This window comes from Zea mays, chromosome 7 (genome assembly GCF_902167145.1).
Source record: "Zea mays cultivar B73 chromosome 7, Zm-B73-REFERENCE-NAM-5.0, whole genome shotgun sequence".
In the NCBI taxonomy this organism is placed as follows: domain Eukaryota; kingdom Viridiplantae; phylum Streptophyta; class Magnoliopsida; order Poales; family Poaceae; genus Zea; species Zea mays.
Window position 1 is genome coordinate 7,426,450 of NC_050102.1, and position 8,149 is coordinate 7,434,598.

The window sequence follows — 8,149 nt, forward strand, 5'->3', positions numbered from 1 at the left end:
TGAAACATTGGGCTTTTTACTGGTGAGGAGTTCATACGATGTTTTCTTGAGGATTCGGTGAAAGTAGAGACGGTTGATGGCGTAGCAAGCGGTGTTGATTGCTTCCGCCCAAAACCGGTTCGAAGTCTTGTATTCATCAAGCATGGTCCTTGCCATGTCAAGTAGAGTTCTATTCTTCCTCTCCACTACACCATTTTGTTGTGGTGTGTAGGGAGAAGAGAACTCATGCTTGATGCCCTCGTTCTCAAGAAAGCCTTCAATTTGTGAGTTCTTGAACTCCGTCCCGTTGTCGCTTCTAATCTTTTTTATCCTTAAGCCGAACTCATTTTGAGCCCGTCTCAAGAATCCCTTTAAGGTCTCTTGGGTTTGAGATTTATCCTGCAAAAAGAACACCCAAGTGAAGCGAGAATAATCATCCACAATAACTAGACAGTACTTACTCACACCGATGCTTATGTAAGCTATGGGGCCGAATAGGTCCATGTGGAGTAGCTCAAGCGGCCTGTCGGTCGTCATGATGTTCTTGTGTGGATGATGAACACCAACTTGCTTCCCTGCTTGACATGCGCTACAAATCCTGTCTTTCTCAAAATGAACATTTGTTAGTCCCAAAATGTGCTCTCCCTTTAGAAGCTTATGAAGATTATTCATCCCAACGTGGGCTAGTCGGCGATGCCAGAGCCAACCCATGTTAGTCTAAGCAATTAAGCAAGTGTCGAGTTCAGCTCTATTAAAATCAACTAAGTATAGCTAACCCTCTAACACTCCCTTAAATGCTACTAAATTATCACTTCTTCTAAAGACAGTAACACCTATATCCGTAAAAAGACAATTGTAGCCCATTTTACATAATTGAGAAACTGAAAGCAAGTTATAGTCTAAAGAATCTACAAGAAAAACATTGTAAATAGAATGGTGAGGAGATATAGCAATTTTACCAAGTCCTTTGACCAAACCTTGATTTCTATCTCCGAATGTGATAGCTCTTTGGGGATCATGATTTTTCTCGTAGGAGGAGAACATCCTTTTCTCCCCAGTCATGTGGTTTGTGCACCCGCTATCAATTATCTAACTTGAGCCCCAGATGCATAAACCTACAAAACAAATTTAGGCCTTGTTCTTAGGTACCCAAACGGTCTTGGGTCCTTTCACATTAGAAACAAGCACCTTGGGTACCCAAACACAAGTCTTTGAGCCCTTGTGTTTGGCCCCAACATATTTGGCAACTACTTTGCCTGATTTGTTAGTTAAAACATATGAAGCATCAAAAGTATTAAATGAAATGTTAGGCTCATTTGATGCAATAGGAGATTTCTTTTTAGGCAATTTAACATGTGTGGATTGCCTAGAACTAGATGCCTCACTCTTATACATAAAAGCATGATGAGAGCCAGAGTGAGACTTCCTAGAATGAATTCTCCTAATTTTGTGCTTGGGATAACCAGAAGGATATAAAATGTAACCCTCGTTATCCTGAGCCATGGGAGCTTTGCCCTTAACAAAGTTGGACAATTTCTTAGGGGCATTAAGCTTGACATTGTCTCCCTTTTGGAAGCCAATGCCATCCTTAATGTCAGGGTGTCTCCCACTATAAAGCATACTACGAGCAAATTTAAATTTTTTATTTTCTAATTCATGCTCGGCAATTTTAGCATCTAATTTTGCTATATGATCATTTTGTTGTTTAATCATAGCAATGTGATCATGGATAGCATCAATATTAACATCCCTACATCTAGTGCAAATAGAGACATGACTAACCATAGATGTAGATGATTTGCAAGCATTTAATTCATCAATCTTAGCATGTAACATGACATTTTCATTTCTAAGATTGGAAACAACATCATTGCAAACATTTAAATTCTTAGACTTAGCAATTAATTTTCCATTCTCAATTTTAAGGCTAGCAATTGATTCATTCAACTTTTCAATCTTAGCAATTAAACTAGCATTGTCATTTCTAAGATTGATAATTGAATCATCACAAACATATAGCTTTTAAACCTTAGCAATTAAATTAGCATTATCATTTCTAAGGTTGGATATGATATCTTGGCAAGTGCTTAGCTCACTAGTTAATTTTTCACATTTTTCTACTTCCTGAGCATAAGCATTTTTAACCTTAACATGCTTCTTATTTTCTTTAATTAGGAAGTCCTCTTGGCTATCTAAGAGTTCATCCTTCTCATGAATAGCTCCTATTAATTCATTTAATTTTCCCTTTTGTTGCATGTTTAAGTTGGCAAAAAGGGCAAGTAAATTATCTTCATCATCACTAGAGTTCTCCTCATCACTAGATGTTGCATATTTAGTGGAGGCTCTAGATTTTACCTTCTTTTTGTCGTCCCTTGCCATGAGGCACTTGTGACCGACGTTGGGGAAGAGGAGACCCTTGTTGACGGCGATGTTGGTGGCGTCCTCGTCGGAGGAGTCGGTGGAGCTCTCATCGGAGTCCCATTCCCGACAAACATGGGCATCGCCGCCCTTCTTCTTGTAATACTTCTTCTTCTCCTTCCTTCTTCCCTTCTTGTCGTCGCCCCTGTCACTATCACTTGATAATGGACATTTAGCAATGAAATGACCGGGCTTACCACACTTGTAGCACACCTTCTTGGAACGGGGCTTGTAATCTCTCCCCTTCCTTTACTTGAGGATTTGGCGAAAGCTTTTGATGATTAAAGCCATCTCCTCATTGTCGAGCTTGGAGGCGTCGATGGGGAGCCTACTTGATGTAGACTCTTCTTTTTTCTCCTTCGTTGCTTTGAATGCGATGGGTTGCACCTCGGGTGTGGAGGTGGCGCCTCGCTCGATTATTTATTTGGAGCCTTTGATCATGAGTTCAAAGCTCACAAAATTTCCTATCACTTCCTCGGGAGACATTAGTTTATATCTTGGATCACCACGAATTAATTGAACTTGAGTAGGATTAAGAAAAACGAGTGATCTAAGAATAACCTTGACCATCTCATGGTCATCCCACTTAGTGCTCCCAAGGTTGCGCACTTGGTTTACCAAGGTCTTGAGCCGGTTGTACATGGCTTGTGGCTCCTCTCCTTGGTTGAGCATAAATCGACCGAGCTCCCCCTCGATCGTTTCCCGTTTGGTGATCTTGGTCACCTTGTCTCCTTCGTGCGCGGTCTTGAGCACGTCCCAAATCTCTTTGGCACTCTTTAACCCTTGCACTTTATTATACTCCTCTCGACTTAGAGAGGCGAGGAGTATAGTGGTGGCTTGGGAGTTGAAGTGTCGGATTTGGGCTACCTCATCTGAGTCATAGCCTTCATCCCCCACGGATGGTTCCTGCGCTCCAAACTCAACAATGTCCCAAATACTAGCGTGGAGTGAGGTTAGATGGTGCCTCATTTTATCACTCCACATAAAATAATCTTCACCGTCAAAAACCGGTGGTTTGCCTAGTGGGACGAAAAGTAAAGGAGTGTGTTTGGAAATGCGAGGATAGCGTAAGGGGATCTTACTAAACTTCTTGCGCTCATGGCGCTTAGAAGTGACGGACGGCGTGTCGGAGCCAGAGGTGGAAGGCGACGAAGAATCGGTCTCGTAGTAGACCACTTTCTTCATTTTCTTCTTCTTGTCGCTACTCCAGTGCGACTTAACGTGGGGAGGTGATTCCTCCCTCTTCTTGTTGTCGGACTCCCCCGATGGAGCTTTTCCGTGGCTTGTGGCGGGCTTCTCGCCGGTCACCATCTCCTTCTTGGCGTGAGCTCCCGACATCACTTTGAGCGGTTAGGCTCTAATGAAGTACCTGCCTCTGATACCAATTGAAAGTCGCCTAGAGGGGGGTGAATAGGCAAATCTTAAATTTATAAAGTTTAAGCACAACTACAAGCCGGGGTTAGCTCTAGAAATATAATTGAGTATGAAAGAGAGGGCGAAAACAAATCACAAGCAAATAAGAGCGGATAACATGGTGATTTGTTTTACCGAGGTTCGGTTCTTGCAAACCTACTTCCCGTTGAGGTGGTCACAAAGACCGGGTCTCTTTCAACCCTTTCCCTCTCTCAAACGGTCACTTTGACCGAGTGAGCTTCTCTTCTCAATCAATTGGGACACTAAGTCCCCACAAGGACCACCACACAATTGGTGTCTCTTGCTTTGATTACAAAGAACTTGAGAACAAGAATAGAGGAAGAAGAAAAGCGATCCAAGCGCAAGAGCTCAAAAGAACACAACAAAACTCTCTCTTCTAGTCACTATTTGCTTTGAGTGGAATTGGGACTTGGAAAGATTTTGATTCACTCTATTTGTGTCTTGTATTGAATGTGTTGGCTGAAAACTTGGATGCCTTGAAGTGTTGGTGGTTGGGGGTATTTATATCCTCAACCACCAAAGTGGTCGTTGGGGAAGGCTGCTGTCAAAGGGCGCACCGGACAGTTCGGTGTGCCATCGGACACTGTCCGGTGCGCCAGCCACGTCACCCAACCGTTAGGGTTCGACCGTTGGAGCTCTGACATGTGGGGCCACAAGACAGTCCGGTGGTGCACCGGACAGTCACTGTTCACTGTCCGGTGCGCCATCTGGCGCCTGCTCTGACTCTGCGCGCGCAGTCCGCACTGTTCACTGTTCACTGTACACTTTTGCAGTCGACCGTTGGCGCTGTAGTCGTTACTCCGCTTGGCACACCGGACAGTCCGGTGAATTATAGCGAAGGGCAATTCTAGAAACCCGAATGTGGCAAGTTCGGAGTTGATCTCCCTGGTGCACCGGATAGTCTGGTGCGCCAGACCAGGGCAACCTTCGGTTGTCTTTTGCCCTTTTTATTTGAACCCTTTCTTGGACTTTTTATTGGTTTGTGTTGAACCTTTGGCACCTGTAGAACTTATAATCTAGAACAAACTAGTTAGTCCAATTATTTGTGTTGGGCAATTCAACCACCAAAATCATTTAGAAAAAGGTGTGAGCCTATTTCCCTTTCAGTAACAAAAAAGTATCTTGTCGTGCAAGTATTTATGCAAAAAGAAATATTGTCATGTAGGTTGAATAATTAGATGATGTGGCATGTAATTTGGCCCAGTATTTTTGTTACTCTAATCTTCTATATCAAGCACATAAATTGTAGTTAGGGATCTAAATTGATAACCATCTCAATTCGGTCAATATATAACACTTTCCTTGGCTGGCATCTGATAAAATATGATATTGATGCAATAATAAATTAGAATAGCATATTTGAGGGAATACAATTTGAGGAGTGAAGTGATGCAACTAAAACAAAGGAAAGCAAAGTAATGGAAGCAAGATAGATGGGGAAAATACGCTGGTTTGTTGAAATGAGTAAGGTAAGATTATCTCCAGCAGAGTCTCTATCTCACTCTTTATTTCAAACTACACTCTGCAAACAGTGCAAAACAGTATTTTGCACGACCATTTACATGGCCTGTTGGAGATGGCCAACAACATGAACATGTTTGCAACTGAAAAGTTGGAATGTACAAATGTAGAATTCAGATCAGATTGGATATTATTTTACAATGGGTCTTAGTTGTCACAAAAGAACTGTGTGCTAAAATGAAATTTTCAGGGACTTTGTGAACGAAGCGTACTTGACAACGGTGATCTTGTGTATGTGCATATGTTTATTTATGTATAGCAGCACATCTTCGACCATGTGAACTTGAACACTTAATTGAAGTGTGTATCTACATGTACATTATATGCCAAAAACAAACCTTTTATTATTGGAACATGTCCCAACTAGTGCCACTTTTGTATCCCTCGTGCGCACTGGCCTATTAAACATCTAATCGACACTCTTCGCATTGCAACAACCTCCTCTATTGTATTTATTATTTATTGCGCTAGCGCTAGGTTGTAATGTTGAACTTGTTACTACATGTAGACAACTATGGACATTTAATCAAATAGGATATGTACTCATTTTTTTGGTGAACCGATGAAACAACATATGATAGGACGACGTGGTCTTCACGACATCAGTAGTACTGGAATTACTTCTCATGGAATATCCTAAGTAGTACTAGAAACATCTAGAGACTCCTTTCAGCAAGAACAAAACAATGTGTTGGAAAATCAACATTGTAGGGAAAGTGAATCTGGACATTGCAGGGGAAGTGGATCTGGATCATCCGCAGGACTGAGAGGGTGAACCAAAACACAGGGTAAGCAGATAGAGGAAGACACTATCTCTAATACGTATCGGAGCTTCCCGATGTGGAATACACTGAAGTTGTTAGCGTGTGCGAACTAGACACCGAGGAATGCGTCATTGGTGAGGCCTTTGCCTGCGGATGGCATGAGTTGCCGATGTGAAGACTAGTAATGGAGGGAGGACGAAGGGGGAGGCGCACAACCGGATGCCGAGGAATGTGTCATCGGTTTCGTCTAGTGAGACGAAGTGTGGTGAAGACGACGAAACTCCTATTCTCTGGAACGATCTCGTCGTGGTGAGAAGCCGAGAAGACTATCGTGTTTGGTTCGACTTTTCAGCTGATTCTGGTCGCCATAAGCGGGTTTTGGTGTCCAAAAGCCTAGATTCTGAGGTGATTCTGCCCACAGCTGATTTTCTGAGAAGTAGGTTTTCAACGGCGGCAGAGAAGCAGCTCAGCACCCACCTGCGTGAGAAGACTCGTGAATCCCGATCTCATCCGCTTCGTACGTACGTAGGAGATTAATACTCTGGCTCTCTCTTTATCTCAGCCCACATCGATCTTATATTACTGGTAAATACACACTAATTGTACTACGACGATCAATAATCATCAACACTTTAGTCGTGATGTTAATTACGAGCGTTATATTACATAGATATACGAGGTGTTTACATCCATGCCAAATAAAAGCTAATGCGTTAGTGTCATAGTTAGTTATCTGAACTAGTCAATAGTTATGTTGTAATGGACAAATCATGTCTAATTTTAATCAGGTTTTGATTATTGTGTCTTTGCATGTTTCCTTTTTCACTAAGAATCTACAATCTCAGAGTCTGCGTATCCAAACACCCAGATTCTAACTACCAACTTCTCCCCCACAGCCAGCTTTTCTCTACAACCAGCTTTTCAGAAAAGCTCCTCAGAAAAAGTCGAACCAAATAGGCCCTCGTGTCGCTTAGATATGTTGATGGTCGTTGGATGAGCATCGTGCGGCTACATAAAAATCGACGACGTGAACACACGGCTGGGTAACTTTGTGTCCTGCTTTAATATATAGGAATATATGTTATGAGATAACTTTTTCATATATCTAATAACATATATGTGACATGTCATTTTCTCCTAGGTTTAGGAGTTCAAATGGCATACTATATTTGTAAGATTTTTCTATAGAGTTTTAAAGGAATTTCATCTACATAGGTTAAATTCTATTTATCTCAAGCATGATTGAGTGTTATAAAACAAGTGCCTTTTCAAAGGCATCTCTTCAAGATGCCTCTCTAAATATACATCTTTTTATGAGTGGTCTTATCAAAACTAGAGTAGACATGTACCACAACCACCAAAGGAGCATATCCTTATGAGAATACTTATCTTATTTTTCATGATCAGATCAATGCAATATAAAAATTCCACATTTCTACTATTCTATTTTACATTTCATGCTTCAACATAAATACCTACCAAACACATCTTATGCTTGTATACAATATGTGTAGAAGATGATAATCAAAGATGTGGGACGACTAACGATAACATATATAAACATGTTTATCTGCAAACTCATAAATAAAGTTAATTTTACCGATCACATGAACCCTAAACCAAAAGAGATTAACTCACTTGTTTTGCTTGGTGCTTGGGCCTTATGGAACCGCCGCAACCAATGTTTTGGTACCTAACCCGATGAGTGTAGATACGAGTGAAGATTTTGACCCTCGGCCCACACCCAACCTTAAGTTTTGCGGGTATGGATGCGAGTTTTTATTTCTACCCACAGGTGACCCACACTCGACTCGAAGTTTGGTTCGTTTTTATTTTTACGTAAAAATGATTGAGATACAATATTATATATTTTGAATAAGTAACTTAACTAATGATTCATGAAATGTTTTATTGTTGCTCAACGTGAGAAGACTTAGCTAATGATGGTTGACAGGTTCGATCACGGGCAGATGTTAGCTAATGACGGTTTTAAAACAGGTTTAGAATTGCACCGACAGGTACGATAGGGGGCA